Below are 26,774 nucleotides of genomic sequence, written 5' to 3' on the forward strand. Positions count from 1 at the left end.
GTCTTTTGTCTTTCTTTGTATCCCCAGTGCTTAGCACAGAGCCTGGCACACAGTGGCACTTAATAAATGCTTCCTAACTGTCATTGTTGAAGAAGCTAGATATTCTGGATTCAGTGGCCACCAAGTTTCATCGAGGGTTAGTGAAAGCAGCCCTGGCCTTGGAGCTGACTGTGTGATATGGTTTTTTGGAGCAGAAGGAAGGGGACTAGATGATCTCTGCATCCCTCCTAATTCAGACATGCCAGAGTCTGAGGATTCCTCTACCAGATGGGCCCCCTTTCCTGAGAGAAGCTGGGGGCTCAGAGGGAGGAGCCCACATTTCTGAAGAGTATTCTGTCCTTACCCTCTGGTCCTTGGGGCTCATTAGCAGTCAGTGTTCTAGCTGAGGTGCTTCCTTCTTCCCATCTGTCCCCTGATCTCTGCATCTGGGAAGGGCGGGGGCCCAGCAGGGGTCGAAGCTACCGACCGATCTCCAGGAGGTGAAAGGGCCTTGTTCCCCTGGAGAACGGCCCCATTATGACAGTTTCATTTGATTAAAAGGGGATGTCGATCATTAGGGGAGCCCCCACTCCTATTTCTCCTCTCCCCCCCTCTGCCTGCTCCCAAAGTGTTCCCAGATGCGCCTGGGGCACTTAGTTACCTACAAATAAACCATCCCTTCAGAAGGAGGACATTCATGTTAATGAGGAATCTCTGAGCTAGGCAGACTGGTTGCCTTTCTCAGCCTTCTGCATTTTGATGGATTGAATGATGCATGGCCAACATATGATTTCCAGATTGAAGCCAAGGTTCCTTCCATCATCAGCCCCATGGAATGGAGTGGGGGTGGGGACTCCCTGCCTTTGCGGGGCACTGGGGACTTGTTAGGCCCTTTCCAGGGAAATTACCACCCCAGCTCCCTTCCCACCATTACTTTGTACTGCATTATTGGGAGGGGGAGGTGGCAATTGGGGAGGGTGGGAGAGGGAGCAAGGAGGAGTAATCAGCCCAATGTGAAGACCTTGGCTACTTCTGTACAGTAGAAACTGTGCCCCTGCATTGAGGTCAGATGTTTAGCTTCCACATCCCAGGCCTGGAGAGTGCTCTGAGGGATGCTCTGGGCCATGGCAGGAGCTCGGGCTCCCTGTTCCAGATTTCCATGACAGCAGAGTGACAGTGAACCTCAGGGTCCAGAGTCTCAAAGCTGGAGGGGCCTTGGGAGCCTATAGTCCAACTCTGCCCTGGACAAGAATGCCCTGGATAACCTTCCTGACAAAGGGTTGTTCTGCCTCTGCTTAGAGACCTGCCACCAGAGGGAGGGAGCTCATGGCAGCTCAGGCCACTCTGGGACAGTAATCCTCAGCACAATGGTTTTCTTGAACCTGGAGCCTAAATTTGTCTCTTTGGACATCTCCTCTCTCCTTCTGCTCCTGGGTCTGTCCTTAGGAGCCAAGCACAAGCCTGATCTCCCTTATGCATGGTGGCCTTTGAAGTAGTGGATGGTAGCTCTCATGTGTCTCCCACCAGAGCCGCCTTTTCTCCAGGCTAAGGAGTCCAGGCCCTTCCACTGTTCTCCCACCTGGACTCACAGCCCTTCACCATCATCCTGGTCCCTTTGCTGGATGCTCTCCACCTTACCTGTGTCCTTCTCAAATCAAGATGTCCAGAATTGGACAGAGTTCTTCTGAGGAGGGCTGCTGATCAGGGCTGGGGACAGAGGGGCTGTCACCTCCCTGAGGAATTAGAAAGACCATATGGACTTTTTCCCCAATGTCTTGGGCTTGGTGTGGTACATGATTCCCAGTTCAGATTTAGGAGAGGGCTGTGAGATTCTCATTGTGAATATGCCCTCTTCTGATGCAGGCTGTGCCCCCTCTGCCCTTAGTAGATAGTACTTTAGTTATTCTGTATTGAAAATCCTCTCCTGGAAGGTTTGCTCCGTACAATGAATCACACCAAACTTAGCAAGGCTTGTCACAGAGTCACGTTTTCAATCAGCAAATCAGCCAAACATTGACTAAGCACCTACTAAGTGCCAGGCACTGTGGTAAATGCTAAAGATACAAAGAAAGGCAAAAGACAGTCTATGCCCTCAAGGAGCTCACAATCTCATCGGGAAGACAACAAACAAATATGTAAAAACAAGCTATATCCAGAAAAAAACCAGGAAATAACAGAGAGACTGCCCTGGAAATAAGAGGGAGGATTCTGGGTGACTGAGGCTCAGAGGTGAACAGTGTCTGAGCATAGCAGGCTCACTGTTGCCCCCACAGTCTCTGTACCTGCCTCCTCTTTCCTCCTCTCAGAAAGGTAAAGTGACTAGCAAATCTCTATTAAGTACCCACTATGAACCCTGGGCTGGGAGAAAGCATAGAGAGGTGGAAGAAGTCATGGCCCTCAAGTTGCCCCCAGCTAGGAGCACATGGACCACAGTGAAGGAGCCCTCTTTGTAGACTGGGCAGAGAAGGGACCTATTCCACCTGGAACTCAACTCACATTTTTGGCATTATCTTTTCCTTTTGGTCGGATCGCAGGTGAGCTGGATAGAGGGTCCCTCTGCTCTGTGTCTGGGGCCTCGCTTGGGGATCACTGACCTGGGGAAGTCTGTTAGCTCTTCCATTTGGGGAGGGGTATGGTGGGAGTGGGGAGGATTGGGAAGCTCAGATCCCTTAAAATGTCAACAACTCTGGAGCAGCGAGCCCTAATATGTTTACTGGGGACTTGGCCCTAGTAAAATTTATTGTCGGAGAGATGCCATAAAAAGCCTTCCAAGCCCTGACCCCTCCCTTGCTGCCCCCGTGGCCCCACAGTAATCCGTCAGAAAGGACTTTCCCTTAAGTGATGTGCTCCTCCTCAGGCCGAGTTTTTAGAAGTATTGATACTCATAAAATAGTTCATGTTTTTCCTTTACCTAGTAAAAGTATCAGGTTTTTCCTAATGGGTCTGGGCCCTCCCTGCCCCCTGCCAGCTGCCCCTGAATGCAGACCTCTGCTCAGGATGGGGTTGGTGAAGGAGCCTCGGTAGACTGCCTCCTCCAGGTCCCTGTGGAGGGCAGCCTAGCTGCGTGGTCACATCTGGCTACTGTATTTACTCATAGAAAGCACTGGGTTTCTTAAGCACAGCATACCCTGCAATCTTGTATCTCTGTGTCTCTGTTCAAGCTGGTTTCTGTGCATCTCTTCTCCTGGCCCGAATTCTTAACCTCTTTTAGAAACCTACTCTAGATTGACCTGCCTTCAAATATGGGAGCCAGAGTAGTTTGGAAAGCCAGACCCTGGACCTAGGCAGTTGGAAAATCTGTACTGCGCAGGGGCCCCTGGGGTAAGGAATTCACAGAGGCCCCAAAGGTTTCTGTGATGGTACATCTGCTCCCTGGTTGTGGTTTCCCAGAACGTAGGCAGTGATGAAGCTAATCTTCATCTCCAAGAGTGGCCAGCAGGGTTGATACTGGGGGTGATGATGACCTGACTGAAGGTCTCCTCAGTTCTGTTCACTCCTGGCTGCCTCCTGAGCCCAACTCGAGGCCACCTCCTTCATGAGCCCTTTCTGGCTTGTTCAGAACCTGCCCTGGTGAAATGACTTTGTACACACTTTGTATTGACTTCTCTGGTTACAGTAGAATGTCTACTCTTACATTCTCATTTGTCCCCCCTCAGTGCCTAGCTCAGTGCCTTGAACATAACAATTGTGTCTCATAAATGTTTGTTAAATTGAACAAGATGATGATGGGACATTGGGATCCTTGAGCCTGCCTGCCTCTGTCTTCCTGGATGCTCTTTCTCTCATAGACATGGGGCAGGGGAGCAGCCAGGGGCTGGGACATGTGCCTGGGGAAGGGGGCTGTGAGGTAGAGGACATCCCCCACTGTGATTGTCATGGGCTACATTGGTCTCTGAGATGACTTCTTTATGAGGGTCTTAGGACATCCTAATGGGGGCTTAGGTAAATCATCCCCTGAGCTTCTTCATTGGCCCTTCCACTTCTAGGGTCCAGCAAAGTACCTTTGCATTCATGGGATGTTAGTGGGATTGAAGTGGGAGCTTTAACAGGGTTGTGAGTAACAAAGCTAGGGAGGAAATGGGGGTGCTGTTGGCCAAACCAAGGAAACCCTGAGGCTCTGGCACTGATGTGGGGACCCCCACTGGACTACTGTCCATTCCAAGTGGAATTCAGAGACACTCCTGAGCTTTGCCTGCTCAGTGGGCTCTTCTCTGAATTAATGATGACAGGCATGTGGTATAGTCACTGGGGGGTGGGGGTGGGGAGGGGAGAGCTCAGAATGCCTCAGCATCCCGAGCAGGATCTCCAGAGAAGATGAGGATGTCTCCAAGATAACCTACTAGCTCCTGGCCCTCAAGGCTGGGAAAGCAGAGTCCACACATGATGTGGTTAGGACTGGGAGGGACTCTCCTCCCCTGGAGCCCACACCAGGGGGACAGCCAGCTTGTTTACTGTCAGTACATGCTTCAGCCAGCTGTTCCTAAATGTCCGGTGTCTGGCACTGGGGACAGTAGTCCTTGGTAGACATCTCTGGGGGTGAGGGTGGCAGGTGTGGGAGGAATAAAGGGGAAAAAAGAAATTTATATGTTAACTTTATTTTATATTTAAAAGCAATAGCAAGATGTACATAATAGATTTGCAGCTTCACATGCAATCATTCTTAAAATTAGACTGTTATGGAAATTCTTGTTTTATTCCATAAATTAAAAACAAAAGGTATGAACTTGGAGGCAGGGAGTCCTAGGTTCCAATTCTGCCCCAGATCTTTACTAGCCTTGTGACTCTGGGCAATCCACTTCACCTCTCTGGTCCATTTCTTTATCCATAAAATGAGGGGGGCAGATGCATGCCCTCCAGCCTTAGATCTTGAGCCTCTGAATGGGCAGTCCCAGGTAGCAGTCATACGCCAAAAGCTGATGAGCTGAATGTCAGGGAACACTTCCCAAGAATGAGAGGCATCCCAGAGGGGAAAGGCCTGCCTCAGGGGAGGCACAGCCTGGGCCACCACTTGTCCAGCATGTGATAGGTGCGATTCGGGGTCACCTCAAGGTGCGGTTTGCTGACCACTGCCCTCCCTTCCAACTCGGAGCCCCCTCCATAACATCAGGGACGGTCCATTTGTTTCCATCCAAACTCAGACTGTTTAGGCAAGGCTCTAGTCCTTTCACCATGAGTATCACGTGGTTCGGCAGATGCCTTCGAGGGACAGACAGTAATGATTCTGGAAGGGCTTGTAGAGAGGTCCAACCACTTCATTCTACAGGTCCTCCCCAGGCATATGTTCCCAGAGGTTGGCAGACTTGGGGTTCAAACCTAGACACCCTAACTTGAGTCCATAGTACAGATAGCCCACTAAATGGTTACAACAGCCCCAGCTCATTATTCCCCACTCAGAATGGCCATTCTGATGATTAAACAGTCCAGGGCCCCTGTGGGATGGCCCAATAGGTTTGCCATCCTTTGCTCAAGGCATGATGCTGGGTTTCCAGCCTTCCTCAGTCCTCTGTTTTCAAGTACTTCTTCTGGCTTACCTCCTGGGGGCTGGTGAGGGTCTGAGGGTTGTGTGAGTAGAGTCTGGAAGCTTCTGCCCCTACTGTAGTCTGCTGGACAAGCAAGTAGGGAGCCCCCCTCCCCTTTCTGAGCATCCCCCATTAACTCCTTCTGGGTCCGTGTGTTTGTTGTCCTGGTGGCCATGGCAACGGAGGGAGGTCGGGGGAGCAGAGTAGCCTCTGAGTGAATGCCTGGAGTGGGGCTTCCTTTGGTCATAAATTGTGGCGGCTTCTCTCCAGGTGCCCCTGACTTCATTTCTCCCCTCTGCCCCTCAGCCTTCATGCCCGCTCCACCAAGAATCATCTGGGTGGAGCAGGAACAGATTCACACTGGCTTGGTCTGGGCTGGTGCCTCCCTCTGAGAAGCTTCATTGTGCTGCGGGTGGGGAGGAGGGGAGCCTGGACACCTAATCTGGGGGATACTGCTATGTTCCTATGGCAACCCGCCTGGGGGAGTTTACGATCCCAGGTGCAGCGCTCCATCACTTTTTGGTTTTAAAAACACAATCTGGGCACTTAAAGCTTCATAATTTCCATTTGAGTGTTTGGAATGTCCCAAGGAGTCCTGGGGAGAGGTGCCTCCCCCACTTTTATTAACCCAGGACTCTGTTTCACCTCGGGCTGGGCCAGGTTCACTTAGAGGCTAGGGGCTTGGTAGAGCAGAAGGAATCAGGCCATGTCCTCCACCCCGTCCTGCGCCACCCCACAGCCCCCCACCAAAGAGCCCTGCCTTGAAATCAGTCCAGAGCCAAGGCTGCTGATGACCTGCGGCTTGACCGCCCGTGATGTCTCCCTGGGTTTCTTTCTTCTCTGTATCTCCCACAGTGCTCAGCACACACGGTATGTTGGCCTTGGGCAGGTTGTTGAGTGAATATGTGACCACCTCCCTGCCTTGCCTGATGTTCACCACGGCATTCTGTTCCTGTAAAAATAAACACCTTCCCAGTCATTCCCTTCCTCAAACCTGTAATCTCTGAATGCTTCCTCTCCCATCCCTCGGACCTGGTCAGTTGCTCAGTCCTGTTGGTTCTGCCTTCACATCTTTCAGATTCACCCCCTCCTCTCCTCTGACCCCGCACCCTGCTGCTGGCCCTCATGGTTCCACACCTGGGCTGTGGCAATAGTGGCTGGGGTGGGGTCTGCCTGCCTCGAGCATCTCCTCCCTCCAGTCCATCCTCCAATCAGTCTCCAAAGGGATCATCCTAAAGGGCAGTTCTGACCGTCATACTCCCAGGCTCAGTAACGCCCATGGCTCCCTATTCTCTCTAAAAGTGGGTGTAAAGTTTCCCATTTGACTTTTAAAGCCCTTTGCAGCCTGGCCCTTCCCCGGACTCCAGCCTCAGTATACCTTGTCCACTCATGCACTCTCTAGTTTAGGCACAATCAGAGCTACCATTTACATGGCACCTTGAGAGCACAAAGCACCTTACAGTGTTATCTCACTGGTCCACTGATCAACCCTGGGAGGGAGGTGCAGCAGCTGGCTGGTCCTATGGAATCTTCCATGGTGAGGGGGCGCCATAGAGTCAGGAAGACTTGAGTTCAAATCCAGACTCAGGCACTTCCTCCCTGTGTGATCCTTGACAAGTGGCTTCTGTTCTGTTTGCCTTGGTTTCCTCATCTGTGAAATGGGAACAATAACGGTCCCTAAGTGGAGTTATTGCTGCAAAGACCAAATGAGATAATATTTGTGCTCTGCCTGGCACAAAGCAGGTGCTTAATAAATGCTCACTTCTTTCCTATGTCTTTCTCTAGCTGAAAAGACCTTGGGAGGGCCTTTATTTGGGGGTCCAGATCCTGCTTGCCTGACAGTCTCTGGCCTCCCGTCCTTATCCGCGCTGCCCAGTGTGGCTCCCCCCGGGAAAGGACCCTTGCCTAGAATCCCAGCTCTGCTCCTCCTGCCCTTAGACACCCTCCTGAGCTTCTCTGGGCCTTGGTTTTCTTACCCATAGGGAGGGGATGATATCCTTTGTCCTGCCAACCTCAAAGACATTCATTAAAGGCACAGGCCAAAGAACTCCCGGATTAGAATAGGGGCAAAGTCCTCAGCGCCCATCATTTCCTTTGCTCCTCACCATGGGTGTCTATGAGGAGATTGGGAAGTCTGGGAGAAGAAGCCAGGGCCTGGGGCCTGAGGCCCTGGGATCAGTCTGCCACTGTCGCCAGTGCCTGGATGACCTCCCCTCTCTAGTGCTTATCACAGTGCCCGGATATAGTAGGTGTTTTATAAAAGTTTATTGACTTGGATTCGGCCTCAGTTTACTCTGCTTTCAAAGTGAGGGGGTTGGCCTGGAGGTTATCTAGATAATCACTTCCAGCTTTAATAAACCATAAATGGACCAAGATCATACCAGCCATTTTCTAAAGGAGGAAATGGTGAAGATCGTCTTGGGCCAGAGCTGGTGGATCAGGAATGCCAGGGGGCTGCAGGGCCCAAAGAGCTCAGTTCAGACACCTGCATGCTCTTAGGGTTTTCATTGCTGACTCTGCAAAGAGACGAGAAAGAAGCCCGAGGTCATTAGCAACTCACATAGCCTAGCTGGGGACAGTGAGCAGGGGGCCTAAAATAACTAACTGGGGGTGATTTTGGAAGGGTTTACGATGTTGCCTGTGACTTATGAACTGCAGCGAGGGGCCTGGCTGCAGGATTCCGGCCAGGGCTCAGGAATGCAGGGCGTTTGTATGGTCCCATTCCAGTGCTCAGAGGCTGTTTCCCAGGCACCTGATGGAGCTGACCGAGGGCTTCACCCCTGCTGTGTGCCCCATGTGGGTCCTCTGGGCTGGCCCGACCCCTCAGCCGAGGCCTCACTTCCCAAACTTGGCAGAAGCCAGGGCTTTGTCACCCCATCTCCAACATTCCTGCTGATGGCCCAGAGCCAGAAGGACCCCAATGCTTCCACTCCAAGCCCCCTGTCAATTTGAATCTTGTGTGCCTTCAAGGACGATTTCCTCCATCTGGTCCTGATCCCATGTGCACTGAACTTGGAGCTATGGGCCTGGGCTGAGGGCTGGAGCCTGGAATTTACCTCTGCCTCCTGCCAGGAGTCCTCAACAGGCCCTCCTCATCAGAAGCTGTGGCCTAGGGAAGGCCTAGGGAAGACCAATGTGGCCAGGAGGCTGCTGGTCAGAGATCCAGAGTCCCAGGGCAGAATAATGAGCCTGGCACACTCTCCCTCTCTAGCTCTTCCTCCTAGAATCATTAGCCTTCTTCAGTTTAGGTGGCTACCTTCTCCATGAAGCCTTGTTCTGTCTCTCTCTCTATCTTTCTGTCTCTTTGTCTCTGCTTCTCTTTCTGTCTCTGCTTTCTGAGACCAGTCCAGCTAAGTACAGAGAGGATGCCATTAGTAGGCTGGCCACTGGCAAGAAGGTCTGTGCCTCTAGTCACATGCAAAACCCCAAACCCACAAGTGTCCTTACCTGTCTTGATCCATTTACCAGGTAAGAACACACATGAAATGTGCCCTAGATGTTAGCCTCCCTCTACATCCTAAGAAGTCTTTTTGGATTGACTGAAGGACTTGGGCATGCCCTATGGGGCATGTCTACAATCAGCAGGCTTGTTGGAATGAGGTGTTAGAGTAAGCAACAAACTAGGAGAGAACATTCTAGGTGTCCCCCCCCCAAATAAACATGAGAAGGAACCACTTGAGGGAGAAAGGAGATTGTGCCTTAGCATTGATCACCTCATCTTCCTCTTCCTTTTCCTCCTCCATCCCTTCCTCTTTCTTTTCCTCCTCCTCCTCATTCTTCTCCTCCTTCTGCTCCTACTTCTCCTCTTTTTCTTTCTCCCCTCTCTCTGGTTTGGAAGAGTCCCTTGTGAACATAGAAGAATCAGGAGGCTTTTGCAATTCCCACCCTCATATCAATAACCTAGAAGCCTCCATGGACTGGCTGACAGCCATGTCTGCCTTTGGATCCAAGCACCAACTCCATGGAGATTTAAGCTTCTCTAAGGAGCCCAGTAAAAGGGAGAACCATGCCTAGTGGTGGAGGCCTCCAGGATCCATGAGCCACTCCTCTGTCCCATGTGCTCTCTAAGTTTGAGTGCAACTTCCCTTGGACAGTGTAAGCATGGCAAGGACTTTTTGTGGGATGTACAACTATTCTATCTACATCACTGGAGGAAATAACCTTTTGTAAAAGCTAATTGAGTCTGGCTGGATAATTGATATCCACTGATAATTGTGGGAGGAAGCACACTAGTCGGGGCTTCTGAGCCATTGCACTAGATAAGCACCTCTTAGCCCCTTGGGGCTATCCCATGGACCAGTGGTGTCAGCTGCATATTGACTTAGAAAACCACAAATTATCAGGCAACATGCAATGGTGGGCTAGGAGTTAAAGCCCTCTGTCATAGACAGTGAGTGGGCAAGTGGCAGCCAAGGTCTGGGGACTCAACCTTCCAGGGCAAGTGGGGGTGAGTAGAGCATGTGCCACATTCGTATAAATGAAGCCAGAGGAGAAAATGAAATCACAGGTGAAGTCTTTGGTGGAAAGGCAAAAGGAGTTAGTGGCACTGGTCTTTATCACTTATCCAAAGGTGATAAGAAGGGTCATTTCATGGGATGTTTGGCCATCTCATAGTGCACCATCCATGATAAATATTTGCAAAAGACCACCATGAAAATAACTGTAGCTTACATATCAAAATCTGGGGCAGAGATTGTGGAGGTGGAGAAACTCTACGAAGAAATTGATAACCTCTTCAAATCAATTTGATTTGAATCAAATCAGTATTTGATTCAACACTTAGTAACTTCATTGAGAAGAAGGCACATGGGAGAACAGTGGCAAATATGTTGGAAAAATGGCCTAGTTGTAATAAATGAGAGAGAACAAAGGCTTGGAGACTGCACAGCAACCTTACACACACACACACACACACACGCACACACACACACACACACACGCACTTCACATCATTAATATTTTCTTCATGACAACAATTGGGACACTGGACATGGTGAACACAAAATACTCAAAAGCTGAAATTTCTTGTCATTCACTTATGGTCAATGACTTCTTACTGATGTAGGGGTCACTTTTGAATCCACCACACATGTAGAATCATATCACTTTGCTAAAATGAGATCAAAATAAATACAAAACTAAAAGAAAGAATAGAAATGAGAAGAGACTGTGTCCAATTGAGGCAGCTCCAGAAAGAGGGTGGGTGGGGGGAGCTGGAGAAATGGACAGCAATGGAGAAATTATAACCATTTCCTAAACAAGTTTACTGGATAGAAATCCATTGCCATAAAAAGATCAAAAGAGCCCAGAAACTGTCTTTGTCAGTAGACACTCCACTTACTTGCCAAGTGTGGAGCTATGGCAGCCAAGGGCAACCCTGGCTTAAGTATAAACTCATTTGTGAAATCTTTGGAGAAGGATGGTCAGAATTATGAGCAGCAGGTCCTCACAAAACAATGAGAAGCTGTAGAGGAAGGGAAAAATGAGTCTAGATAAATTTGTTGAGAGCCAGCGAAATCAAATCATTCTGAGTGCCTTTAAGTGGAAGACACCAAACTGGAGAAATCTGCAAAGATTTTGACCACATCCTATGTGCTCCAGGAGGAAACAAAGATGGGCAGGGCATTTGGGTGGGCCAAGTAGCCGCAGAAGAGGCTGGGATGGAAGGAATGAACTTTGTGGGGGATCCAGGGATCTGTTCTCAAGGTTTCCGTCTGACTACCACAGGAAGATATTGTCAGCATGTACAAAATTTTAGCTCCTACTATACCAAAAAAGGGTGACTAAAAGAGTATTCATCACTGTCATTCTATGCCTACTTTCACATTTCTATAGAATTTTATGAGCTTAATGTCCATATGCATCAAGGACATCCTATACATATGTATAGGAAAATAGCTGATTCAGGACATCAAAATGTCACCTCAGAAGCACTCTTCCAATAAGATGACTCCCACATGTGTCAACATTATGCAAAATTCTTTGAAGGTTGTAGCAGGAATAACTTTGTTTGACAATCATCTGATAAACTAACATTGAATAAGGAATTAAATGGAGGGGCATGATCTCCTGAGGTGGTCATGACTGTGAGAGAGGCAGGTCTGCAGAGACTGGGATGGAGAGGGATTCCCAATGGGCAATGGGTATTCCTTCATATGCTCTTGTTTGTGGGTAACATCCAGTCCTGTAATGTTGCAGAGCCCTGCCATGAAATCCATAGCTACCCCAAAGAGCTTGGCCTGACTATCTACACAGGAAAAAAAAGTGGATGAAAAATGCCTTTTTGTTCTGTATGATACACATAGCTCCTAGAACTGGTCCCTTGGTACATTTCTCAGTTCAGATGCTGAACTTGTGTATGGAGCTGAGCCTTCCAGGAGGACCAGAGTGGACTGAATTGCCTTTGGGAATCTGCACAATTCTTTTAATGACCTCAAATTTCTCTATGAAACAAAGTTCCATCTTCCTAAAACCCAAATTTTTCCAGAGATGTAGAAAAGGGCAACCTCTGAAAAACTTAAGTTGGCAATCAGCCATAGGGTAAGGGAGAGTCCTGAGAGTAGGCTGTGGCACCTTAGGGAAAGAGGATGATGTGGGACACATCATGTAATGGATGTCATCCATCCAGAGAAATGTGAATGGGCTGGTCACATAGCGAGAGTGAGGGATGACGGCAGGACCACACCAGGCTCAGTGGTATTATCCAAGCAAGCTGAAGATCACAGGAGGAAGACACCAGCCTGCACCCCTGGAGAAGCATCACACAGGATGCAAGGGCCTGGGGGGCGCTGGAGAGAGGACCCAAACTGATGAGATCCCTGATGGACCAGGGTTTGGGAACACTGGAGAATTCCAAAGTGGATTGGAAGGCATGTTCCATAGCACTCACTGCCCACACCAAACTCCTCATTACAGTTCTGGGGTCCAGGCCCTCCCCTGTCTGGCTCTCACCTACCTTTACAGGCTTATTTCATATTAACCTCTTCACATCCTCTCCACCCTAGTTGACCCTGAGCAATGACCAACTGCTCCCAGAACCTGACCCTCTGCCTCCAGTCTCACAATTTTACACAGCCCATGATCCGTGCCAAGACCCCATTCCCTCCTCACCTCCACCTCTGAGCATCCTGGTCTTCTTTCAGTGCTCAGACCAGAGGCCTCCTCACTGAGGCCTCCCTGGTCTCCCCGCTTGCTGGTGCTCTTCACTTTCTCCATTTATCTCATGTTTCCTTGTCTGCATCCCCTGGTGTACTGAAGACTCCATGAAGATTGAATCAGTTACTATAACGTGTGTGTGTGTGTGTGTGTGTGTGTGTGCACTGTTGTTGCTCTCCAGGGACAGGTCCATTTCCCATGGTCTCTGCAGCCCCAGCTCCTGGCAGGCTGGAGTGTCTGAGACCCATCAGGAAGCTGGAACATTGTGTTGGGATGGGTGACACTGAGCACCAGCTTTGGAGCTGGAGGAGCAGACATCAGAAGCCTAATAAATGCTCAGAGTAGAATTGAATTGAAATGGTTTAATGGGCAAAGTCCTGGGTTTGGATCCAGATGCCCAGACCTGCCTTGGCATGGCCCCTTGGGGAACCACTCTACCTCGGAAGTTCCCTTTCTTCTTTTATAAAATGGGTGTTTTAGGGGCAGCTCCTTAAAACTGGAAGAGGCAGAATCTGCTCTGATGGAGGCAGTTTCCTCACGGGCAAGCTCCGTCTACCAACAATGAAATAAGAGCCCTGGAAAACCCCAAATGGTGGGACTACACTGGCACACACATCATGCCAGGGGCACTGGGGGCATTGAACAAAGTTGCTGTAAATAGGCGCAGTGCGTATCTCTGTAGTGCTTTTAGGGTTGATGGAGACTGAAGTGTTATTTGATTTGACCTTCACAAGCACCTGGAAGGCAGGTGGTCTTATTCTTCCCATTTCATGCATGAGGAAACTGAAGCAGACAATAATGGAGTGACCTGCCCAGGGTCCCACAGCTAGTGTTGAAGGTTAGATTTGAACTTAGATTTCCCCTGCTCTAGGCCCAATACTGTATCTGCCATGCCACCAAGCTGAGGAAAATGCTTTGTTAACCATAAAGTACTAAAGAAAGAGGATTATATCATCATTATTGCAGCCTCCCTTCTTTCCCTCCTTCCCCTCCCCTTCCTCTTCCTCCCTCCCTCTCTCCTTCCTCTCCCTTCCTCCCACCTCTTCCTCCCTCCCTTCTCCCTCTTATGCCCTCCTACCTCTCCCTTCCTCCCTCTTCTCCTCTTCCTCTTTCCCTCCTCTCCTTCCCTTCCTCCCTCTTTCCCTTCCCTCCTCTCCCTTCCTTTTTTCCTCCTCTTACTCCCTCCTTTCGTCCCTCCTTTCTTTCCCTCCTCTTCCCTTCTTCTTCTTCTCTTCCTCTTTACCTCCTTTCTCTCTCCTTATTCTTCCTCTTCTTCCCTCCTTTCCGTCCCTCCTCTCCCTTTCCTCTTTCCCTCCTCTCCCTCCCTTCCTCCCTCTTTCCTCTTCCTCCCTCCCATCCTCTCCTTCCTCCCTCCTCTCATTTTCCTCTTTCCCTCCTTTTTTCCCTCACCTTGTTTCTGGGCCTCAGATTACTTCTTTGTAAACTGAGGCCATGCCAGACTAGAGCCTCCAAGGCCTCTCCCGGCCTTCCGTCCAGTGACCCTCTCCATGGACAGGAGTACTGAAGTACACTTTAGAATAAGACCAGAGAGCAGATCATGTCAGAGCCAGTAGCCACTTCGGAGATCTTTCAGCTGAGCTCGGGTTCGAGCCAGGCTTTCCCTTTACATCACCTTTGACATATGAACATTGGGATTTAACATTGGTGGGGTCTTTGAGAGCATCAAGTCTGACCTCCGTTTGTGATGGAGAAGTGAGCCTTAGAAGTTCAGAGAGGGCTGCTGATTGGCCCTAGGTCACACAGAGAGTAAGGACCACAGCTAGGACTTGAATCCAGGTCTTCTGACCCTGGGAGGATTCCTGCCAACTCAGGATGAATCCCTTAACTGTGGAGTGAATAGGGAGCAGGGGAAGGAGTGAACATGACCTACCCAGGATGAAGGATGAAACCCCACCCTCATGGGTTTCCAGACATGGATGCAATGTGGTGCCATGTCCTGCTTCCTGGGCCATCGATGTCCTGAGTCAGTGGAAGGCCTCCCTCCTCCTTTGCCCCAGTCTGGCTCACTGACCAGGGCAGGGCCAGGAAGAGGTCAGCAGGGACAGCAGAGGTTTTCTGAGCAGGGTTCATCCATTCGAGCTCCCACAGTGGATCCATTGTTCAATGTCTTGGGAAACATGATTTTCCATCCTTTCCAGTTTCTTGGGGTGGGGGGGTGATGATGCTCTCACTCACAACACTTCCCTAGCCCCCACCCCATTACACCCGTTCCAAATTGAGCCCTAATTGCTCATCCTTAGTGGAGCATGACAAGCCCCTCCTCCAGACCCAGGAGGCAGCTCCGCTGCCACATCCTTCAGAAGGGTCAGACCCTGGAGCTGGAGGAAGAGAAATGCCTCATTCAATCCTCATCAGGAAGCAAATGTCAGAGGTGGAATTAGAACCCAGGTGTCTCCACTCCCCCCATGTGTTCTTACAGAGCTTTTCTCATGGGTGTTCTATGGATGGAGAGAAATTTTGTTTGTCTTTGGGCCCCAAGTGCCTATGCAGTGTCTGGCACACAGCAGGCACATGGTAAAGGTTTGTTCAATTAAATCAAGGAATTGCAATTAGTCTTGGGGCCACTAGGTGATACAATGGTTAGAGCACCAGGCCGGAGTCAGGAGGAGTAGGGTTCAAATCCAGCCTCTGGCAATTACTAGCTGAGTAACCCTGGGCAAATAGCTTCACCTTGTTTGCCTGTTTCCTCATCTGTAAAATGAGCTGGAGAAGGAAACAGCCAAGTGCTTGGGTACGGCTGCCAAGAAAACCCCAAATGGGTCCCAGGGAGTCAGACAGGACTAACCAGCCCCGACAAGAAGTAATCTCCTTCCTGTTTTTACAGAGGAGGCCTGTGAGGTAAGAGGGAAAGTGACTCGGTCACTTCAAGGTCACACAGCTAGTTAAGGTTAGGGGGGACTTAAACTCAGGCCCAACCCTCTTCCCTTTGTACTGAGGTCCTCTACCATGAAGGGTCGGCCAGTCAGCAGATCTACAGGGCATAGGGTGCTGACCTGTGGGTCAATGAGGAGGCTGGTTTTCAGTCCCAGTTTAACCTTGAAAAGGGCAAATCCTTGTTCTTTGGGCTATGACCATCTCTAAGCCCTTGTCCCAAGGCTCTGCACACAGCATGTGTCTAATAAATGCAGGGAGTTGGTAGCAGAAGTTCTCCCTGAGGCCTAGCCTCTTCTTTCTAGTTCCCTGTGAGGCTCCCCAGCCAGAAGCTCATCTTCACCTCCTTCTGTCTCCCTGTCAGGAAAGAAGGGGGCTCTATGGGACAGTGTATGAGCCCTGAGAAAGCTCCCAGAAGTATAGGGTGGGGAAAGGAGGGTTTTCCTTTAGCCAGACAGTGAAGACTGTTCTGTACCCCTCTTGGAAGAATAGGGTTGCTCTGGAGGACGTTAGCCTTTCCCAGGTCGAACCGGGATGGGAGCTGGAGAAATCCAGGGATTCTCTCCAGCTAGGGCCCAGTTTGCTGCTGTATGCTTCCTTCCCAACCTTGCAGGTGGGACCTTGGCAAGGCAGAGCATTAGATTCACAAATCCAGAGGAGCCTACCTGAGATAGTGTCTGGGCCACTCCAAGATCCTCCGGTGTTTTTGTGTGGAAAGAGCTGGAGTGTTTTGTCGGAGATGCTCATATACCCTCACAACAACAACAGAAGCCAAGGGGAAGGTATTGAGCTCTTGTGGGATAATGCTGGTGTCTGAGGAAGGCCAAGGAGAGCAGTTTGGGAATTTTGTTAGGAAAGAAACCTGGAGAGCCTGGGGGAGTTTGTTCCAGGGCTCCAATCCCACACCCAGGCTCGGGAGCCAGCTACCTCCTAGATAAGATGGTGGGGGCTGAGCCAAGAGTGACTCAGAGGGGGCTTGGGGAAACACCAGAGGAGGCCATTTTACAAACTAGTCCTTGGCAGTCAGGGGCCTGGGCAGGAAAAGCAGAAATGGAAGGAAGCTGCCTGCCCAAATCAAAAATCATGGACTCCCCGACAGCCAGGGCACTTACAATATAAGACTGGGAATGATAGATTGGGGGGACCCTTAGAGCATAGAATGTCTGAGCTGGAAGGTACCTAGAATCCACAATGTCAGAGCCGGAAGCCATCTGAGAACAAAGTAGGGAATGTTAGAGGTGGATGGCACCTTAGAAGGCAGAACGAAGATCTTCAGGTCAGAGAAAGTAGCTCAGAGGCCAGCCCCCAAATGGACAGATGAAGAAACTGAGGCTTAGAGGGAGGAAGACATCCAATTGACAAGCATTTGTTAAGTGCCTACTGTGTGCCAGGCACTGTTCTATGTGTTTGGGATCCAAAGGAAGACCTGAGGAAGTTCACAGTCTTTGCCCTCTGTGGGTAGCCAGTTGGCAGAACTGGGACTGGTACCTGGGTGTTCCTGCCTCCAAGCTCAGCCTTGTCTTCTCCTCCGTTTTCCTGGGTTAGTGGCATCTTTGGGCCCATTGATGCTCAAAGGCAGCCCACCTACAAGGATCTTAGCAGATGGCATTTTCCTGCCATGTCAGATTCTAGAGGAACCTAAAGGATCCTGGGACATGCATGTTCACTTTGCTTCCTGGCTTGGCTGGAAGTAGCTCCCCATTCCCTCTGTATTAAATTCCATTCCATCCAATTCAAGGAACATCTGTGGAGTACCTGCTGTGGGCCTGGCACTGTGCTAGGCACTGGGATAGAGAAAACAAAGGGCCTGTGCCTTCACAGAGCTAGTGTTCTACTGGGAGAGCCAGAGAGAGGCTGGAATGTATACATAGGCAAGCATCTATGAACTGTATTCCAAGTAAATTCAAAGTAGATTTGAAGGGTGGAGAAAACACAAAATGGGGGAAGGGGCAGGATCGGCAGAACTTTTTTCATGGAGGGAGCTGGACAGGGACAGGGGAGGAGAGGAGCACACCAGGAAGGCATGGAGGACATCCTGGGCAAAGGCATGGAGGTGGGAGATGCATTTGAGTTTCTCCTTGAAACAGTTCTTGGGCTAGTGTTGCGACCCTCCTGGTCCCTGTGTGCCTGCCTTTGGCCCCCAACAGCTCTCACTGGCAAAGCCTTTTGAGGCTGACAATGCTGTTCCTTAATATAGCCCTGGTGGGATGTAGTATGGGGATGCTCACCCCCACTTTACAGATGAGATGCTCAAATAGGTGAGGCAATTTCCTTTGGTCACGGCCTTCAGCAGATTCCAAATCTCTTAGCCTTTTGCCACACTGTCCTCACAGTCCTTGAGGCCGAGGACCTGGGAGAGCCACCTCAGTCCCTGCCCAGGGACAGAGTCCTTGGCCTCTGCCCAAGCTCTCCCTCCCTCACTGACTGACTGTTGTCATAATAGCTGTGGTTGGGAGGGAAGCTAGCTCTTTGTGATCTGAGGGCTGGAGCGCTGGGCATGTCCTGGCCAGGGTGGCTGGCTTTGCATTGGGCCACAGAGACCCACGCTTATAGCAACGACCTCAACCCAAAGGGAGACGACCTGGTTGTGTCTCCCCATCCCCTCCAGAGGCCTGACCTCCTCCCAGCTCCCTCATTGTGGCCACTACCACACTCTCCATTGGCCAGGCTGAGTCATCTTCTGATGAAGCTCAAGGCAGCACAGAGGGGTATAGAGGGCACTGGGCTCGGGACCAGTGAGACCCAAGTTCAAGTCTCCCCCTAGAAACCTACTAGCTATGTGACTCTGGTTAGGTGCCCTCATCTCTGTGCCTTGGTTTCTTCATTTGTAAAATGAGGTGGTTCAACTCCAAGGCCTCTGAGGTCCTTTCCAGTGCTGTCAAGGATCCCAGGAGGCCTTTCTCCTCCTTCTCTTCCCCGAAGGCCTGTCTGTTCTGTGGCAACAGCAGCTTGCACATTTGTCCCTTCTCTCTACTTGCTGCTTCTGAGTGAGGGCTAGCATGGCACAGGCTTTCTATGGAAACAGACACGTGTTTGGGTTCTGCCTCTGTACTCAGTGGAGACTCAATAGATACATAGACTATATGTAACAGTGAGAATATGGTACATGAACTCTCCATTCGACCGTAGATGCCTTTGACTCTGAGCAGTGTGTGCGTATGTATGTGCGTGTGTGTGCATGAGTGGGAGTGTATGTATATGTGTGAGTAAGTATGCATGTGTGATTGTGAGTGTGTGTGTGTGAGTGTGCATGTGTGTGAGTGTGTATCTGTGTGTATGTGAGTGTGTATATATGTGTGAGAGTGTGTGAGTATGTATCTGTGTGTAAGTGTGTGAGTGTGTGTGCATGAGTGGGAGTGTGTGTGTACAAGTGTGTGTGAGTGTGTGTAAGTATGTGTGAGTATGTGTGATTGTGAGTGTGTGTATGTACGTGTGTGTGAGTGTGTATCTGTGTGTGTGTGTATGTGTATGTGTGGAGGGGGGAGGCATAGACAGATGATGGAGAGGCTGCAGTACATCTCCCTGCCAGGCTGAGTCCACACATCTCGTAGCATCACAGGACTTGGGCAGACCTTGGCAGTGACTGAATGCAGAGGAGGCCCCCCGAGGTCTGTAGAGGACAGTTGACTTGCCCAGGGTCACACAGCTACTCAGAAGCAACAGTGTGGGGCTAACTCAGAGCCTCTGCCTCCCCATCCAGAGCCCTTCCTTGGGCTCCCGGCTGCATCAGAGGTCGGAGTCAGGCAGGAAGTCCTGGGTAGCCCCCCAGCCCGGGGCTGGATACTCTGTAACTAGGTTGGAGGAGTCATTGGAATCCAGAGTAGGCCAGCCTCCCTCTTTGGTGCCATTGGCTGGCTGGCAGCAGGGAGCTGTGTGCCCATGCCGAGGGGCAGGATGAGACCCCTGGCTATTTATAGCGGGCCCAAATGGATCCACTGTGGTTTCCTACTCCCGGCCCTCATTATCTCTCAGAGTGAGAGTCTTCAGCCCACATTGGGGGCTTGGCAGACTGAGCAGGACTCGGTGTGCTTGGGCCAGGGCCCTGGGAGGATAATAGGCCTTTGCAATAAGCCTTATATGGGCTTTTATTATGAATTACATGCGATTTGCTTGAGACATAAATTCCTTTACAGCTGAGATGGCTGCCTGTTCATTAAAGGCTGGGGCCTGGGGAGCTGAAACTCGAGCCTCCTTCACGGGGGAGGGAGGGAGGGGGCTGCAGTCATTTGAGTTTCTAGGGTCAGGCCTTGACAAACGCACTTGGAAAGCCGCCCTTCTCCCCCTGTGTTTCAGCTTCTCCCTTCACACATCCTGGGGAGGGAGGAGGCTGCTGGGGGTGGGGTGGGGCTGGGGGCCGGGGGGAAGGCGACCTGTTTCCTGATGCTCTGAGGACCCCTGTCACCTCTCTCCAAGCTGCACAGACCTCAACCTTGGGAGTCTGGAGAGTTGAGCTCCAGCCTCCACTTTCTCATCAGGAAAACAAGGGTTTGGACTGTCTAAACTGAGCTCTGATTGTCGATGAGTTGAGGAGTCTAAGCTGACCTAAGGAGTAGCTGGAATTAAAATTGGGGGAAGAAGGACAGGGCATTTTGTGATTTTTGCTTGCCTTCCCACTTCTCAGGCTCCTGCAAGGCAAACCACATCAACTCAACATTTATCAAGGACCCAGCATGCCAAGCACGGGGCTAGGCACAAAGGGAGTGGCCCTGCCTTGAAGGACCTTACATGGTTTACTAGACTGTGAGCACGGTTCTCTTCTTCTGGGACTGTCCTCCCTTTAGGAGTGGTTAGCCCCCTCTCCATGACCCTCTGTGCAGTTACTTCTCTTCCTCTCCCTTAAAGTATATTTTCATTCTTATATCGCCTGCTTTCTCAAGGCGTCTCCCCTCCCCTTCCTTAATGACAAAGGATAAAAAGGAGGAAAAAAAAACCCCAGACAGCAAAACTACCATCTACCATTGACTATACCCATTCCTCCAATTTGTGGGTTGTAAGGTAAAATCTCAGAGTTGCTTTGCTTTGCCTTTCTCTTATTGTTTGTGATCTGGAGGATCTTTTCATACGGCTAGTAGCAGTTTTTTAGAGAAGTTTGTTTTCTGGAGAACGTTTGTTGGTGTCCTTTGGAGAACGTTTGTTGGTGTCCTTTGGGGAACGTTTGTTGGTGTCCTTTGGGGAACGTTTGTTGGTGTCCTTTGGGGAACGTTTGTTGGTGTCCTTTGGGGAACGTTTGTTGGTGTCTTTGGGGAACGTTTGTCTGGGGTTGGATTTGAGCTCAGGTCTTCCTGACTCCAGGCCCAGCACTCTATCCACTGTGTCAGTCAATGGAAAGAGGGCCAGAGTGCCCAGAGCCACCCCTGAAGAAACGAAATACCAGTTCCCCAGGGGACTTAATTCCAGGATACTGAGAGCACTCATGAACCTCTGGGGATGGGCAAGTAGTGAGAAGAAGATGGATTCCAGGTATCACAGCCTGTAATCTGGGCAGAGAGGGATGAAACTCTGGTGTCCATGAAGAAAAGGGTGGGAGAAGGAGATTAGAAAGGAAGTGGGTAACATAGCTTTGACATTTACTGGTCTCATGTCTCCATTTGCTTCCAAGGCTCTGGATCACATAGGCCTGTCTGGGGAAGGGTTTGGCACAGGGACTACAGTTATCTTGGTCCAGAGAACTGCCAGGGGAGGGAGGTCCTTCTGGGGGCAGGTGGGTACCTTCTCTGCAGCTCAGTATCAGGACATTCCAAGACATATCTGGAGCTCAGAGGGGTCAAGCTACTTGCCCCAGGCTCATGTGGCCAGTGTGGATCAGAGGTGGCAATCCAGGTCTTAAACCCTGTCTCTTGACCCTGAGCCTGGAGGTCTGTCTGCATTGCCACACTCCCACTTATATATTGGAATCTTTATTATTCAGATGTTAATTATGGCTTGGCAGAGCACCAAGGAGGGCCCAGCCACAGTTGCTTACCCTGAGTGACCCAGGCTCCCCATTTCACGGCAAGCTCCTGAATCTGGAACATCTCAATGGCCCCTCGTTCTCATGCTCTGTCCCCACCTCACATGTCCTTCAGCATTCCCTCTCACCCTTGTTTTTAATTTCTCAACTAACATTTAGATAAATCAATGGGAAGGAAAGGGAGGTGATTTTTGTTATCTTTATCACTTGAGGAGAGACAGGAGGGAAGAAGAGGAGAAGGATGATAATTATAATACCAGCTACCATTAGCAGACTGGTTTAAGGGGTGATGCTAAGCACTTTACAAGTATGATCTCACAGGACCCCCACAACAAACCTAGGAGGGAGGTGCTGTTATTATCTCAATTTTACCAATGGGGAAACTGAGGCAGACAGCGATTAAGTGACATACCTAGGGTCCTACATCTAGTAAATGTCTGAGGCTGAATTTGAACTCAGTTCTTCCCAACTCTAGGCCCAGCACTCAATCCTCTGTACCACCAGCTACTTCCATTTCTCAATCCATCCCTTCCCCATATCCCTCCCCCCATACTCCCTGCTCTGCCTCATGAGCCACCTATTATTAAAAAAAAGAGTAATAAAGAGAAAAAAAGCAAGGTTCTTAAAAGCACCAATGCATCAGTTAAGTCCAACATGTGCCATGTTCCACACATATAGATGCTGACCTTTGCAAAGAGAGCAGAGAGGTATTTTTTTTCCTCTCTCTCCTTTGGGGCCAGGCTTAGTCTTTATAACTATAACTCTAGCCAGAGGTGGGGAACAACAAATCTTTTTATTAAGGAGATTTGTCCTGTAAAGTTTGGATTCAGTCAAAGGGCTGCACTTGAGGACCTAGATGACCACATGTGGCCTTGAGGCCACGGGTTCCCTACCCCTGCATCCAGCCCTTACCTTAATTTCACGGCATATAATGCACTATAACTAATTACGCTATTCTGGGTTTGGGTTGAATCTTCCTACTTGACTCAGAGCTCTGTGAAATTGAATAAATTGTCTTCCAGAAAGCAGCCTAGTAAGGAGAATGTTAAATGAATGGATGAACGAGTGAATGAGGGGCCATCTCTGCAGGCAGCCCGTCCCACTGTGGGACGGCTCTCATTGTCAGAAAGATTTTTTCTCAAGTTTCAGCCCAAATCTTCCTCTTTGTAGCACTGAGCCCTGCCCTTGGAGACTAAGTAGTTCCAGTGCCCCCCATCACCATGTAATTGGGGGGAAGGATGTCAGGAATACAAGACTTGGCCCCTAAAGTTCTTGCCAGGGACTCCCAGAGGAGATGGGCATAAGCATCTCTGGGGAGGATGAAGGCCTAGAGACCAGCCTAGACCTGTGTGACCTTGGCCAAGTTGCTTCCCTCCCACTACCCTCGTCTTAAGGCTATTGTATAGGAGATGCTTGGCAAGCCTAGAAATACTTGAGAAGGTGAATTTGAATTCAGGATCAATAGGGCAACAGGCATAAATGATGATTACCTCCCTCTTCCCCAATAGCTCTTCAAGGTTTACAAGGTGCTGTCTACAAGGTGACAATCCTGGGGCATGGAGGTGGGGGTGGGAGTGGGTCCAGTCACTATTTTTGGTAAGAAACCATAGCCAGGAAAAGTTTGATTCCCCAAAGGACACACAGAGAGACCAGCCTTTAGGGATAGCCTTTGGTTCAGAAATGATTTTCTCCACAGGATTCCCTGGAGGATCAGACTTGACAGACACTGTCACTGAGCAGGGGGTGGGGGATGCCTTCCCAAAGATTATCTCACACCCATAATGGCTGTCCTGGACCTGGGTCTTTTCCTCTCATGCTCCTCTCTCCCAGCTTGTCCCTCTGTCTCATTCTTCCTGAAGGACTTAAGGAGGAATCTCTAACCTCCCAGACATCTCTGTGGCAACCAGCTCTGGTGTCCTAAACACAGACTCATGACCTCACCCTGGGAGGATTTGAGGGAGAAAATGAGGTAGCTGGGAAGGAAATATTTTGTGTTTTTGGGGAGGGGACAGATTCTGAGTCTGGTCATAGGAAGTAAGTTCCCATCAATTCAGGAAAGAAGAGGTGTGCTTCTTGGATTGGGACCACACATTAGGCCTTCCCCACCAAATGACTTTGGGGGCTAAGCTCTAGACTGCAGCATCCTTCTTGGTGCCTGTTGGCGCTGGTGGGACCTTGGACTACATGGCTCTGAGTAATGGAACAATCCTCCATAAGGTCCCTCAAGAATTAACATCACCCAGAGCTGATGGAGAGGCACATAGGAGGCTTGAACACGCTGAAAGCCGTCACAAACAATTACATGGGGAAAGCGGGGTAAAGAATGTTATCAAAGGAATGTTGGACTGGAAACAAGATAGGCTAGTCATGGAGAGTTGGGTAACAAAGAAATTCAATGTTGAGAGGAGGGAGGATAAGCAGACCAGGTGGACTTTGGGAGGGTCATGGGCAAGTGCTATGCACGATGGGCAGACATGGTGGAATCCTTATTGGAGAGTATACCAGTAGGGATTATATCTTGGATCTGTTTCAGTTTGGGATTCAGAAAAGGATTGGTTACCTTGGGAAGAGACCTAATTGTTCATGGACATTGGCATTATGTATAATCATAGACCTGGAGAGGTTACCCAGTCTAGCTACCCATTCTTAGAGGCTCAGAGGCCGTATGACCCACATAAGGTCTCCCACAGAGCTAGAAAGTGACAGAGGCAGGATTTGAACCCAGCCCTCTGGATTTCAAATCCAACCCTCTCTCTACTTCACATCACCTTGAATATTAGGTGGAATCATCTGACTTTCCAAATGCAGGGGTGGGACAGGATAGTGATGCTATTGATTTCTGTTGACACTGCTTCCTCTCCTTTTCCCATCACACTTATCCTCTTCCCAAGCCCAAAATGAATCCAGCGCCTATCAGACCAATCTCTGTTTCCAGGCCCAAGTATTTCTCATCCTGCCTCCCCCGAGGTTCTTAGGAGAGTTCCCAGCGTTAACTGAGAAAACTCAGCCCTTGCTGCCCAACATGAATGACCCTGCCAAGAGAAGCTGGGGATGAAGGTACAGTGTGTCCAATTTGGCAGATCCCTGCACCGAATGGTCTGTCATTCCTGATTCTTGTCAAGAGTGGTCAGGGGGGAGTTCCCTGGGAAAAGGCTCTGTGCTTTCTCAATTCAACTCACTCTGCTCTATGGAAGCCAAATCTCCCTTGACTACTCAGCTTGGGGATAATGGAAAGAGCTACAGTCTAGGAGTTAGGATATTGGGGTGTTGATTTCAGCTCTGCCAGTTACTAAGTGGAGGACTTCAGGCAAGTTCCTTCCCTCTCTACCTCAGTTTCCTCATCTGTGAAATGAGGGGAGGTGAACTAGTCCTATGGTGAACTGGTCCCTATGGGCTCTTCCAGAGTGAACATTCTGTAATGCCGTTGCTTCTAAGGTCCTTTCCAGGGCTGACGTTCTGGGATCCAAATGTGGACTAATTGGGGGCTCTGGGAATACCGGTTTCAATTAGCTGATTGTCTGTGTCATAGGATTTCTTCCTGCCAAGGAATGCATTTTGATTACTTCAAGCAGTATCAGTAACTTGTACTAGACTAACAAGAAAATAAAGTGGAGGTCCTTATGAAGAACTATTTTAATGAATCAATAGGAGTGGACTGTCCTTATTCTATGGTCAGATGATATATAACGTAGCTGCTGCTTAATTAGCTTTGAAACTTATTTATTTTCAACATATAGTAGTGATGCGGTAGAGTGCTGAGCAGGATTATTTAACCATTCCTATTTGCCACCCTCACCCTCCTACCGATTCATTGTTTATAAAGATTTCCTGGTATAAACAGTCTTTCTTTGCTCTAGGAAGTTGTAACAAAATTGTTGATGATTCTCTCTGTCTCTCTCTGTCTCTGTCTTTCTGTCTCTGTCTCTCTCTCTCTCTTTTCCAAGCCTCCAGCCAAAGACAATGCTCCAGCTCCATGGTCAGGTGCAGTCCTTATCAGGGTCATTGTTGTGTTCTTTCAGGAAGAGCAGGGACTCACCCTGGGACTGGTAGCAGAACCCCTGGTTCTACTACATCTTGGGTCTGAAGTCTAGTTCCTCTGAGGAAGGAAGGAGGTAGGAGAGCAGGATCATGCCTCTCAGTTGGTACCATTTATTTTTAAAAATAATTTCTATTTGTATCTTTTGCTTTTATATCATCTAAATTTCTTCCTATATCCCTCCCGATGCTGTCTCTGAGGTCATCCCACATAATAGAATTTTTCTAAAGAAAAAAAAAGAAAAAATGAATCAGTCAGTCAATAAAAATTTTTAAGTTATTTATTGTGTGTCGGGCACTCTGCTAAGCACTGGGGATACAAAGAAAGGTAAAAGTCCCTGATCTCAAGGAGCTCTCAATCAAATCAGGGAGAGAGCATGGAAACAGCAAATCAATAAATCGAAATAAGATCTGGAAATAGATGTATTCCATACTCACCTCCTCAAAGGAATGGGGTCATGAGAGGCGTCTCCTCATGCCTCTGCTTGGGAGCTAGGCTTATTTTTGCAACTTTGTCAATTTAGTCTTGATTGTTTTGTGGGAGGCTGTTCTTTCTATTTACATTGTTGCAATTATTGGGTTGATTGCTTTCCTGGCTCTGCTGTCTTCGTTCCCCATCACATCCTACAAGTCTTCCTATGCTTTTCTGTATTCAAAGGCAGCTAGGTGGTGGCAGTATGCACAGAGCACTGGACCAGGAGTCCAGAAGACCTGAGTTCAAATCTTGCTCTAGATGCTTACTAGCTCTGGGACACTGGGCAAATCACCTAACCACCATCTGCCTTGGTTTCCTTATCTGCCAAACGGGAATCATAACCACCTCATAGGGTTGTTATGTAGATGAAATAGGATAATGTTTTATCAAGCGCTTTGCAAACCTTTAAAACGCTACACAAATGCTAGCTATTATTCTGTCTTTCCCTGCCTCTGTCAGCCTCTTCCTCTTATAATGATAGCAGACCTTTCTGCGATGTTTAAGGATCACAACACCCTTCACATACGTATTTCTCAGACGAACCTCACAACAATCCTGTGAGGTGACTACTGCACAGATAGTAATACTCATGTTACAGAGAAGGAAATGGAGACTCCTCGAGGTTTGTGCCTATGGAAAGATGGCTTGTGTCTGAGGTAGCATCTGAACCCAGCCCTTTCTGACTGTATCTCTCCTCACTCAAGTCAAATTGACAGACATTTATTAAGCACCTACTATGTGCCAGGCATTGTTCTAAGCACTGGAGATG

Source organism: Trichosurus vulpecula, chromosome 3 (genome assembly GCF_011100635.1).
Source record: "Trichosurus vulpecula isolate mTriVul1 chromosome 3, mTriVul1.pri, whole genome shotgun sequence".
Classification (NCBI taxonomy): Eukaryota; Metazoa; Chordata; class Mammalia; order Diprotodontia; family Phalangeridae; genus Trichosurus; species Trichosurus vulpecula.